Genomic DNA, 11863 nt, shown 5'->3' on the forward strand with positions numbered 1-11863 from the left:
ACTGAGGGGTCTGGGGGTGAGAGAGGGAGCGGCAGACTGAGGGGTCTGGGGGTGAGAGAGGGAGTGGCAGACTGAGGAGTCTGAGGGTCAAAGAGAGAACAGACTGAGGGGTCTGGGGGTGAGAGAAGGAACAGACTGAGGGGTCTGGGGATCAGAGAGAGAATAGACACAGGGGTCTGGGGGTGAGAGAGGAGCAGACAGACTGATGGGTCTGGGAGTGAGGGAGGGAGCAGACAGACTGAGGGGTCTGGGGGTCAGAGAGGGAGCAGACAGACTGAGGGGTCTGGGGGTCAGAGAGGGAGCAGACAGACTGAGGGGTCTGGGGGTCAGAGAGAGAACAGACTCAGTGGTCTAGGGGTGAGAGAGGGAACAGACAGACTGAGGGGTCTGGGGGTGACAGAGGGAGCAGACAGACTGAAGGGTCTGGGGGTCAGAGAGAGAACAGACTCAGGGGTCTAGGGGTGAGAGAGGGAACAGACAGACTGATGGTCTGGGGGTGAGAGAGGGAACAGACAGACTGATGGTCTGGGGGTGAGAGAGGGAACAGACAGACTGAGGGGTCTGGGGGTGAGGGAGGGAACAGACAGACTGATGGTCTGGGGGTGAGAGAGGGAGCAGACAGACTGAGGGGTCTGGGGGTGAGAGAGGGAACAGACTGACGGGTCTGGGGGTCAGAGAGGGAGCAGACAGACTGACGGGTCTGGGGGTCAGAGAGGGAGCAGACAGACTGATAGGTTTGGGGGTGAGAGAGGGAGCAGGCAGACTGAGGGGTCTGGGGGTCAGAGAGGGAGCAGACAGACTGAGGGGTCTGGGGTCAGACAGGGTCTCCCACACCGTTTCCTCTTGTGCTACTGATAGTCTGCTCTGTACCTGTGCCTTACAATGTTCAAACAAAAAACAAGGACAAAATAACTTCTTAAAGTCACAGCATCATCACATTAGTAAGGACATTAATATTTAACTTGCTAATCTTGTTTTCTTTATTTTTCTGCTTTGTATCAGAATCTGTACCTCAGTGCCATGTACCTATATGGCACCATAAGCGGCAAGTTGTAAACCTTTCACTGTCCTCTCATCAATACAGGTGATAATACAGGTAATTCAATTCAAGAACTCCAAGTGCCTGACCCTGTCAATTTTCATATTCCTCAACACTCTTGCATCTTCAAAGGAACCAAAGGAGCAAGCTGCAAATTTTTAGCCACTTGATAAATTAGCCTTTTGGTAATAGCTGCAGTAAGAACCCAAAGTTGCATTTGGAATATGTTTAGTAGAATTAGAATCCATACAGTGTGGAAACAGGCCATTTTGCCCATCAAGTCCACACCAACACTCTGATCAGCAGCCCACCCAGACCCACAACCCTGCATTCCCCATGGCTAACTCACCTAGCCTACATATCCCTGAATACTACAGACAATGCAGCACGGCCAATTCACCTGACCTGCACAGCTTTGGATTGTGGGAGGAAACCAGAGCACCCGGAGGAAACCCACACTGACATGGGGAGAATGTGCCAACTCCACACAGAGAGTCACCCAAGACTGGAATCGAACCCGGGACCCTGGCTCTGTGAAGCAGCAGTGCTAGCCACTGAGCCACCCTAACAATCAAAAGCCGGTCTCTGCTGGGAAAAAGGACGTGGAGAAGGCTCAGGACTAGCAAAGGACTAGCAATCCAGGGCCTGAAGCTACTGGTCTGAGGGTGTCGGTTCAAATCTCACCACTGATGATGATGATGATGATAAACTTTAAATTCAGTTTAAAAAATTCTGGAATTGACTATTGTCAATTCTTACAAAAATTCATCTGGTTCTTCAGTGACCTTGCTCGAGAGGAAAACCTGCCTTCCTTACCTGGTCTGGCTTACACTCCACACCCATGGTGCTGTGATTGAATCTTGGACTGCCCTTTCTGACTGATTATAGCCCGCATCCCATAAATGAATAAAAAGTAATGATGGCACAGGGATCGGGTGCAAGTGGTGGGGTGGTGCCTTTAGTTATTAACCCTCTTGCTGAAGGCACTGGGATCAGTCCGTATTCAGTGGCTGCTCAATCCTGGTGTCAGTGTCAGCCCCCAGCTCACTGGTCTTTCTCAAGCTGGTGCCTTGGCTCCACATGGAGTGTTGCTGCCACCTAGCAGTCACTGTTGGCCTAGCAATGAGAAGGTCAGGTTCATACATTGTCCAAACTCAGGAGCAAGCATCTCGATGACCCCAGTTCACAAGAGGCGTGGCATCGCAGTTTGCTCCACAAGTCGTTAATCATGGTGAGCAGGTTTCTGTTGGTGTGGACAGGGCTAATTTTGTCCATAGTGCAGCAACCTGGGACAACTTGAAGTTAAAAACAGCTGTCATGAAACATAGGCAGACAAGAAGGGTTACACCGAAAATGTTGACTTCCCCACCTCCTGATGCTGCCTGGCTTTGCTGTGTTCTTCCAGCCTCCTGATTGTCTACCTTGGATTTCAGCATCTCCAGTTTTTTTTTTGTCATAGAACATAGAACATTACAGCGCAATACAGGCCCTTCGGCCCTCGATGTTGTGCCGACCCTAGCGACTCTAAGAACAAACTAATCTACATATCCTACATTTTACTATCATCCATGTGCCTGTCCAAGAGTAGCTTAAATGTCCCTAATGTATCTAACTCTACTACCACTGCTGGAAGTGCATTCCACACTCTCTGTGTGAAGAACCTACCTCTGATATCTCCCCTAAACCTTCCTCCAATCACCTTCACATTATGTTCCCTCATGATAGCCATTTCCACCCTGGGGAAAAGTCTCTGGCTATTCCCTCTACCCATGCCTCTCATCATCTTGGACACCTCATTAATGTCACCTCTCATCCTTCTTCGCTCCAATCAGAAAAGCCCTAGCTCTCTCAACCTTTCTTCATCAGACATGCCCTCCAGTCCGGGCAGCATCCTGGTAAATCTGGGCTGCTTTTGCTTTACAGATAATGACAATTACTGGATTACGATGGAAAATAGGATTTTCAAAACCGCAGAAAGTTTACAAGGGCATTGAGTGTCATTGAATGCAGCAGGATGGGTTACAGCAACAACAACAAAGTGTTGGGGAAAGTCAGCAGGTCTGGCAGCATCTGTCGAGAGAGACAAAACAGAGTTAACGTTTCAAATCTGATGACTTCTATTCAGAATCAGGCTGGGTCAGTACGGTGTTGACACAGGCATATGGAATACCTGTCTTTATAAGGCACAGCGTTGAACAGATGAGCAATGAGGTTATGATGGAGATGTACATAACGTTAGTAAAGGTCGCACCTGGAGTACTGCGTGCACTTCCGGTCACCCACATTGTAGGAAGAATGTGATTGCACTACAGAGGGTGCTGAGGAGAATCACCAGGCTTTTGACCTAGCTGGGGAGACTGGCTACACTGGGCTTGTTTTCCTTAGAGCAGAGAGGGCTGGGGTGGGGGCGATCTGATGGAGGCATTCAAAGTTCTGAGATCCATAGGCAGGGTAGGTAGGCTAGATACCCCTTAGTAAAGGGGTCAGTAACCAACGGGCACAGTTTATGGTAAGGAGGAGGAGGTTTGTGAGCAAGGTTTTTTTTTTCACCCAGAGGGCTGCTGGGTAATTGGGGCTTTATATCTGGCCGGTTGCTTTACCCAAAACATTACTTAGGTAGTGTCACCCATCCATCCTCCTCCTCTAACCAAAACAAACAGGTCTGTGCACCGGATTGATAAAGTGACTAGCCTGCTTTTTCCCCTCTCTTTTAGTTTTTAGTAGGCTCATTGGGAATTTAGAATTGTGGGAATGGAGATTAGGGCAGTTGAATGTTCCTCCTGCAGAATGTGGGAGGTAAGGGTCACCACTAGTGTCCCTGCTGACTACATCTGCGGGAAGTGCACCCAACTCCAGCCCCTCGAAAACCGCATTAGGGAACTGGAGCTGGATGAGCTTCGGATCATTCGGGAGGCGGAGGGGGTTATTGAGAGGAGTTACAGGGAGGTAGTCACTCCTCAGGTACAAGAAAAAGGCAGATGGGTTACAGTCAGGGGATGGAAAGGGAACCGGTAGGCAGTGCAGGGATCCCCTGTGGCCGTTCCCCTCAATAACCAGTATACCATTTTGGATACTGTTGGGGGGGGGGAATCTTGCCAGGATAAGCAATGGGGCGCAGGGCTCTGGCACAGAGTCTGTCCCTGCTGCTCAGAAAGGACGGGGGGAGAGGAGCAGAGCATCAGTCATTAGGGACTCTATAGTTAGGGGGACAGATAGGAGGTTCTGTGGGAATGAGAAACACTCATGTTTGGTGTGTTGCCTCCCAGGTGCCAGGGTTCGTGACATCTCTGATGGTGTTTTCAGACTCCTTGAGGGGGACAGAGACCAGCCCCAAGTCATGGTCCACACAGGAACCAACGACATTGGGAGGAAAAGAGATGGAGATTTAAGGCAGAAATTCAGGGAGCGAGGGTGGAAGCTTACAGCTAGGACAAACAGAGTTGTTATCTCTGGTTTGTTGCCCGAGCCACATGCTAACGAGGTGAGGAACAAGGAGAGAGAGGAGTTCAACATGTGGCTACAGGGATGGTGCCGGAGGGAGGGTTATGGATTCCTGGATAATTGGAGCTATTTCTAGGGAAGGTGGGATCTCTACACACAGGATGGTCTTCACCTGAATCAGAGGGGTACCAATATCCTGGGGGGATGATTTGCTAATGCTCTTCGGGGAGTTTAGACTAATGTAGCAGGGGGAGGGGAACCTGAATTGTAGTTTGAGTATACGGGAGGGTTGAGAGTAGTGAGGTCAGAACTAAGATTTCAAGATGGCAAGAAATTGAAGTGTGTCTACTTCAACACCAGGAGCATCCAGAATAAGGTGGGTGAAATTGCAGCATGGGTCAGTACCTGGGATTTCGATGTTGTGGCCATTTCAGAGACATAGATAGAGCAGAGGCAGGGATGGTTATTGTAGGTCCCAGGATTTAGATGTTTCAGTAAGAACATAGAAGATGGTTAAAAAAAGGGGGGGAGGTGTGGCATTGTTAGTTAAGGACAGTATTACAGCTGCAGCAAGGATGTTTGAGGACTCATCTACTGAGATAGTGTGGGCTGAGGTTAGAAACAGGAAAGGAGAGGTTACCCTGTTGGGAGTTTTCTATAGGCCTCCAAATAGTTCCAGAGATGTAGAGGAAATGATAGCAAAGATAATTCTGGATAGGAGCAATAGTAACAGGGTAGTTGTTATGGGGGACCTTAACTTTCCCAATATTGACGAGGAATACTGCAGTTCAAGTACTTCACATGGGTCAGTTTTTGTCCATTGTGTGCAGGAGGGTTTCCTGACACAGTATGTAGACAGGCCAACAAGGGACAAGGCCACATTGGGTTTGGTACTGGGTAATGAACCCAGCCAGGTGTTAGACTTGGGGGTAGGTGAGCACTTTGGTGATAGTGACCACAATTCTGTTATGTTTACTTTAGCGTTGGAAAGGGATGCGAATATACCAGAGGACAAGAGCTACAGCTGAGGGAAAGGCAATTACGATGTGATTATACAAGATTTAGGATGCATAGGATGGGGAAGGAAACTGCAGGGGATGGACAGAGTTGAAATGTGGAACTTATTCAAGGAGCAGTTACTGTGTGTCCTTGATAAGTATGTACCTGTCAGGCAGGGAGAAAGTTGTTGAGCAAGGGAGCTGTGGTTTACTAAGGAAGTTGAATCTCTTGTCAAGAGGAAGAAGAAGGCTTATGTTAGGATGAGATGTGAAGATTCAGGGCGATTGAGAATTACAAGTTAGCCAGGAAAGACCTAAAGAGAGAGCTAAGATGAGTGAGATGGGGACATGAGAAGTTATTGGCAGATAGGATCAGGGAGAACCCTAAGGCTTTCTATAGATATATAAAGGATAAAAGAGTGATGAAAGTAAGAGTAGGGCCAATTAGGAACAGTAGTGGGAAGTTGTGCATGGAGTCCGGGGAGGTGGTGGAAGTGCAAAATGAATATATTTCGTCAATATTCACACTGGAAAAGGACAATGTTGTCCGAGGAGAATGCTGAGAAACATGCTACTAGACTAGATGTGATTGAGGTTCACAAGGAAGAGGTGTTAGAAATTCTGGAAAGTGTGAAAATAGATAAATCCCCTGGGCTTGATGGGATTTATCCTAGGATTCTCTCGGCAGCCAGGGAGTAGATTGCAGAGCCTTTGGCTTTGATCTTTATGTCATCATTACCTACAGGAATAGTGCCAGAAGACTGGAGGATAGCAAATGTTGTTCTCTTGTTCGAGAAGAGGAGTAGAGACAATCCTTCCTTCGGTTGTGGGTGAAGTGTTGGAAAAGGTTATAAGAGATAGATTTATAATCATCTAGAAAGGAATAAGTTAATTAGGGATAGTCAACATGGTTTTGTGAAGGTTACATTGTGCCTCACAAACCTTATTGAGGTCTTTGAGAAGGTAGATGAGGGTAAAGTGGTTGATGTGGTGTATATGGATTTCAGTAAGGTCTTTGATAAGGTTCCCCACAGTAGGCTATTGTACAAAATATGGAGGCATGGGATTGAGGGTGATTTAGTGGTTTGGATTAGAAATCAGCTTGCTGAAAGAAGACAGAGGGTGGTGGTTGATGGGAAATGTCCATCCTGGAGTTCAGTTACTAGTGGTGTACCGTAAGGATCTGTTTTGGGGCCACTGCTGTTTGTCATTTTATAAATGACCTGGATGAGGGCGTAGAAGGATGGGTTAGCAAACTTGCGGATGACACTATGGTCAGTAGAGTTGTGGATAGTGCTGAAGGATGATGTAGGTTACAGAGCGACATCAATAAGCTGCAGAGCTGGGCTGAAAGGTGGCAAATGGAGTTTAATGCTGAAAAGTGTGAGGTGATTTACTTTGGAAGGAGTAACGGGAATAGGGAATACTGGGCTAACGGTATGATTATTGGTAGTGTAGATGAACAGAGAGATCTCTATGTCTATGTATATAGATCTTGCCACCCAGGTTGATAGGGTTGTTAAGAAGGCAGACGGTGTGTTAGCTTTTCTTGGTAAAGGGATTGAGTTTTGGAATCACAAGGTCATGATGCAGCTGTACAAAACTCTGGTGCGGCCGCACTTGAAATACTGTGTACAGTTCTGGTCATCGTATTAGAGAAAGGATGTGGAAGCTTTGGAAAGGGTTCAGAGGAGATTTACCTGGATGTTGTCTGGTATGGAGGGAAGGTCTTACAAGGAAAAGCTGAGGGCCTTGAAGCTATTTTCATTAGAGAGAAGAAGGTTGAGAGGTGACTTGATTGAGACATATAAAATAATCAGTGGCTTAGATTGGGTGGGCAGTGGGAGCCTCTTTCCTCAGATGGTGATGCCTAGTATGAGGGGGCATAGCTTTAAATTGAGGGGTGACAGATATAGGACAGGTGTCAGAGGTAGCTTCTTTACTCAGAGAGTGGTAGGGGCATGGAACGGCCTGCCTGAAACAGTTGTAGACTAGGAGGTGAGGACTGCAGATGCTGGAGATCAGAGTCGAGAGTGTGGGACTGGAAAAGCGCAGCGGGTCAGGCAGCATCCGAGGAGCAGGAGAATCGACGTTCTGGGCAGGAGCCCTTCATCAGGAATGAGGCTGGGAGCCTCAAGGGGAGGGAGATAAATGGGAGGGGGGGGTGGGGCTGGGGGGAAGGTAGCTGAGAGTGCAATATGTCCTTTACTGTATCTGTTGCTCCTGATGTGGTCCACTCTACATTGGAGAGATTGGACGCGTTCTCACAGAGCGCCTCAGAGAACATCTCGGGCACACCCTCACAAACCAACCCCACCGCCCCGTGGCTGAACATTTCAACACCCCCTCCCATTCTGCCGAGGACATGCAGGTCCTGGGCCTCCTCCACCATCACTCCCTCACCACCCGACGCCTGGAGGAAGAATGTCTCATCTTCGGAGGGTCGGTGTCGAATGTTGGGCTGAAGGGCCTGTTTCCACACTGTAGGGAACCTAATCTCTAATCTAATCTCTCTAATCTTCCGCCTCGGGGCCTTCCAACCTCAGGGCATCAATGTGGATTTTACCAGCTACCTTATTCCCTCCCCCCCACTCCCTTTACCCCCGTTCCAGCTCGGCACTGCCCTCATGACCTGTCCTGTCAATCTTCCTTCTCATCTATCCGCTCCACCCTCCTGTCTAACCTGTCACCTTTACCCCTACCTCCATCCATCTACTACGCTCTCACCTCCCTTCCCTCCAGCTCCATCCTCCTCCCATTTATCTCTCCACCCCACCCACCCCCCCCCCTCCCCCCCAGCCACCTAGGCTCCCAGCCTCATTCTTGACGAAGGGCTTTTGCCCAAAATGTCGATTCTCCTGCTCCTCGGATGCTGCCTAACCGGCTGTGCTTTTCCAGCCCCACACTCTCTTGATAGTAGTAGACTCAACAACTTTACAGGCATTTAAATAGTCATTGGATAGGCATATGGACAAGAATGGAATAGTGTAGGTTAGATGGGCTTCAGTTGGTTTCACAGGTCGGTACAACATTGAGGGCCAAAGGGCCTGTACTGTGCTGGAACGTTCTATGTTGTAGGGTGATGTGTAACTGGAACTCGCTGCCTAAAGGAGTGATAGAGACAGAAACCCTCTAAATATTGATGAAATATTCAAAGTGATCACTTGAAACAGGCTAGAGGCTAAGTGCCGCCAAGTTAGATGTTTGATGAACCAACGCAGACATGATGGACTGGTGTAAAATCTCTAAGATTCAGTAAATAAGGTTGAAATCAACAAACAGCTGCACTTCAAATGTCAAATAAACTGGAAACTTCTGGAGAAACTCAGCAGCTGTGGCAGCATCTGTGGAGAGAGAAACAGAGATAATGTTTCCAGTCTGGAATGAGGAGTTCTTCAGAACTTAAACTTGCTTCCACCATCAAACAGGAAAATGAAATCAGCGCCTACTTGACTGTTGACCACATATGTGGTTTCTTCGACCTCTAACCCTGTTCTAGCTGTTTAGCTCAGTTGGCCGGATGGCTGGTTACCATAAAGGTCACTCCTTCTCAACCTCTGCCCTCGCTTGAGGTGTGGTAGCCCTCAGGTTAGATTCTCAAAGCTGAGAGTGGCCCAGTGAGACTATGGTGACTTTATCTTTACACTGTGAGTCCCAAGGCCTCAGATTCTATCTACTACCTGATCCCTTTGCTCACTGGCCACTTGGTGTGCAGCACCTTCCCAGCTCCCTCACATTCCCAGCATCCCTCGTTGTTTCTCCCAAGCCCGTAGATGTGTCCTCATCTTCGTTTCTCCTTTCTGCTACCTGCAGCTGTTGTGGAAGAATCACTCAATGTTCTGTCAAAAAAAAATTACCAGGAGACGCAGAAAATCCTTCACGAAATTAAACTTTAATCTTGCAAAATCAAAGCTGTGAGAGCCAGCAAAATGTCTTTCCTGGCTCCCCACAATTTCTTTGTCCTCCTCGAGTTTATACAATTTGTTGGTCCCACGTTTATCGGAGAACATTAGCAGAGCCAATCATGCTGGTTTGCTTTATCTGTTTAAGCCAATCAGTGTTTGCCACACTGGTTCCCTCCATCATCCATAACCTACCACATCGTCATCTTCAGCATGAACTCATCTCCCAGTGATTTAACTAACCTCTCACAATGCACTACCATTATCTGTTACTGGAGCCTTGTAACATGATCCTGGGCATACATTGCAACACCAAGTTATGGACAGGACTACCATAATAACTTCCATCCTGCAGAAAAGACCAGGGAGCAAAGGGAGCAGTGAGCGTTGATGGGGTCAAACCAGAACAGTGTCGTGTTTTCTTTAGCGTCTCTGTCCACTTCACTGCAGGCAGTTACCTGGCCAGTCGCTATCCACAATACGCACAAGCTTTGCACCCATGCAGGAAATGCTCCCTGTGTGTTCCATCACAACTAAACACAGCTTCTGACTAATGCTAGTATTCAATTGTTAACTGATATTTCTAACAAATCTCGTCAAGACATTCACGTTGAATTTGGTCTTTGAGTGTTCCATTCTTCCTTATAATTGTCTTAAAATAATCTGTCAAGTTACCTCATATGACGTTTTCCAGGGTTACGCAAATGCCAAACTCGATAAAATCATTACCCTGAGGTTGAGTGCGATTTAATTTGCCTTTATTAGTTAACGCAATATGGTTAGGAGTTGGGACGTCATATTGTAACTGTATCAGACATTGGTTAGGCCACTAGAAATACTGCATTCAATTCGGGTCTCCCTGCTACAGGAAGGATGTTGTGAAACCTGAAAGGGTTCAGAAAAGATTGACAAGGAGAGTTGGAGGGTTTGAACTGCAGGGAGAGGCTGAGTAGGCTGGGGCTGTTTTCCCTGGAGCCATCAGAAGCTGAAGGGTGACAGAGGTTTGTAAAATCATCAGGGGCATGGATAGGGTGAATAGTCAAGATCTTTTCCCCAGGGGAGAGGCGTTCAAAACTAGAGGGCATAGGTTTAGAGTGAGAGGGGAAAGGTATAAAAGGGGCAAAATCTGCAGCCCTCACATTCTTCTGAAAAATAAACTTGCTTGACCATTCTACACACAGACACATTCCATTCCCAATAGGTCCTAGTGTGCAACTCAAACCAGGGGCTATCAGGCCTTGCACTGCCCCACCATAACCCCTTACCAACACAGAAACAGACCTTTCGGCCCAACCAGTCCATGTCGACCATAATCCCAAACTAAGCTGGTCCCACCTGCCTGCGTTTGGCCCAAATCCTTCCAAACCTTTCCTATTCATGTGCTTACCTAAGAGAAAGCGAGGACTGCAGATGCTGGAGATCAGGTTCGAAGAGTGTGGAAATGCACAGCCAGTCAGGCAGCATCCGAGGAGCAGGAGAATTGACGTTTCAGGCAGGAGGTCTTCATCAGGAATGAGGCCACGTACTTACCTAAACTTATCTACTTATGTAAATACTCATCAAAATGTGCTTAGCCAAATGCATTTTAAACGTTGAAACTATTCCCAAATCCACCACTCATTCTACTCATGAACTACTCTGTGTAAAAAAGTTGCCTCTTATGTCTTTTCTCTCCTTTTATCTCAAAAATGTGTCCCTAATCTTGAAATCCAGTGAAAGGGGTCCTGAAGAAGGGCTCATGCCCAAAATGTCGATTCTCCTGCTCCCTGGATGCTGCCTGACCTGCTGCGCTTTTCCAGCAACACATTTTCAGCTCTGATCTCCAGCATCTGCAGTCCTCACTTTCTCCTAGAAGATTTTAACCTACTGCGAATCCTCTTACAAGGATGCCTTCCTTGTAGAAGCTCTCTGCCTCCCTCTACAAGGATTTCAGTGAGTCCCTCTCTCACTGCACACGCCAGGTCATCTCCTCTGCCCAGAAGCTCTTCAGTTCCAACACCCCTCCCCCAAGTCCCTCCTCCCTACCTTTTATCTTAGCCTGCTGGACACACTTTCCTCATTCCTGAAGAAGGGCTCATGCCCGAAACGTCGATTCTCCTGCTCCTTGGATGCTGCCTGACCTGCTGCGCTTTTCCAGCAACATATTTTCAGCTCTCATCTCCAGCATCTGCAGTCCTCACTTTCTCCATTTATATTGCATCCAAAGATGTGTCCTCTCTTCCTGTGTTTTTTATAAATGGGGCAATTTTTGACACCTTCATAAACCATGAAACCAACAGACATTTGTTACCACCAGATCTTTTATGGGGGTAGGAGGGTTGGTGCTGGTGGTGGAATCACTGCCATTTTCTATTTTCTTGGTTAACTGTCTCTTACAACTTTTAGTTTATTGCTCAGCACGTAGCTATTGCACTGGAATTGAATTTTGTTAAGCAGGTCAAAATTGAAAGACGAGCCAAATCAAAGATTTCCTTGCGTGAAAG

This window comes from Chiloscyllium punctatum, chromosome 39, assembly GCF_047496795.1.
Source record: "Chiloscyllium punctatum isolate Juve2018m chromosome 39, sChiPun1.3, whole genome shotgun sequence".
NCBI classification, from domain to species: domain Eukaryota; kingdom Metazoa; phylum Chordata; class Chondrichthyes; order Orectolobiformes; family Hemiscylliidae; genus Chiloscyllium; species Chiloscyllium punctatum.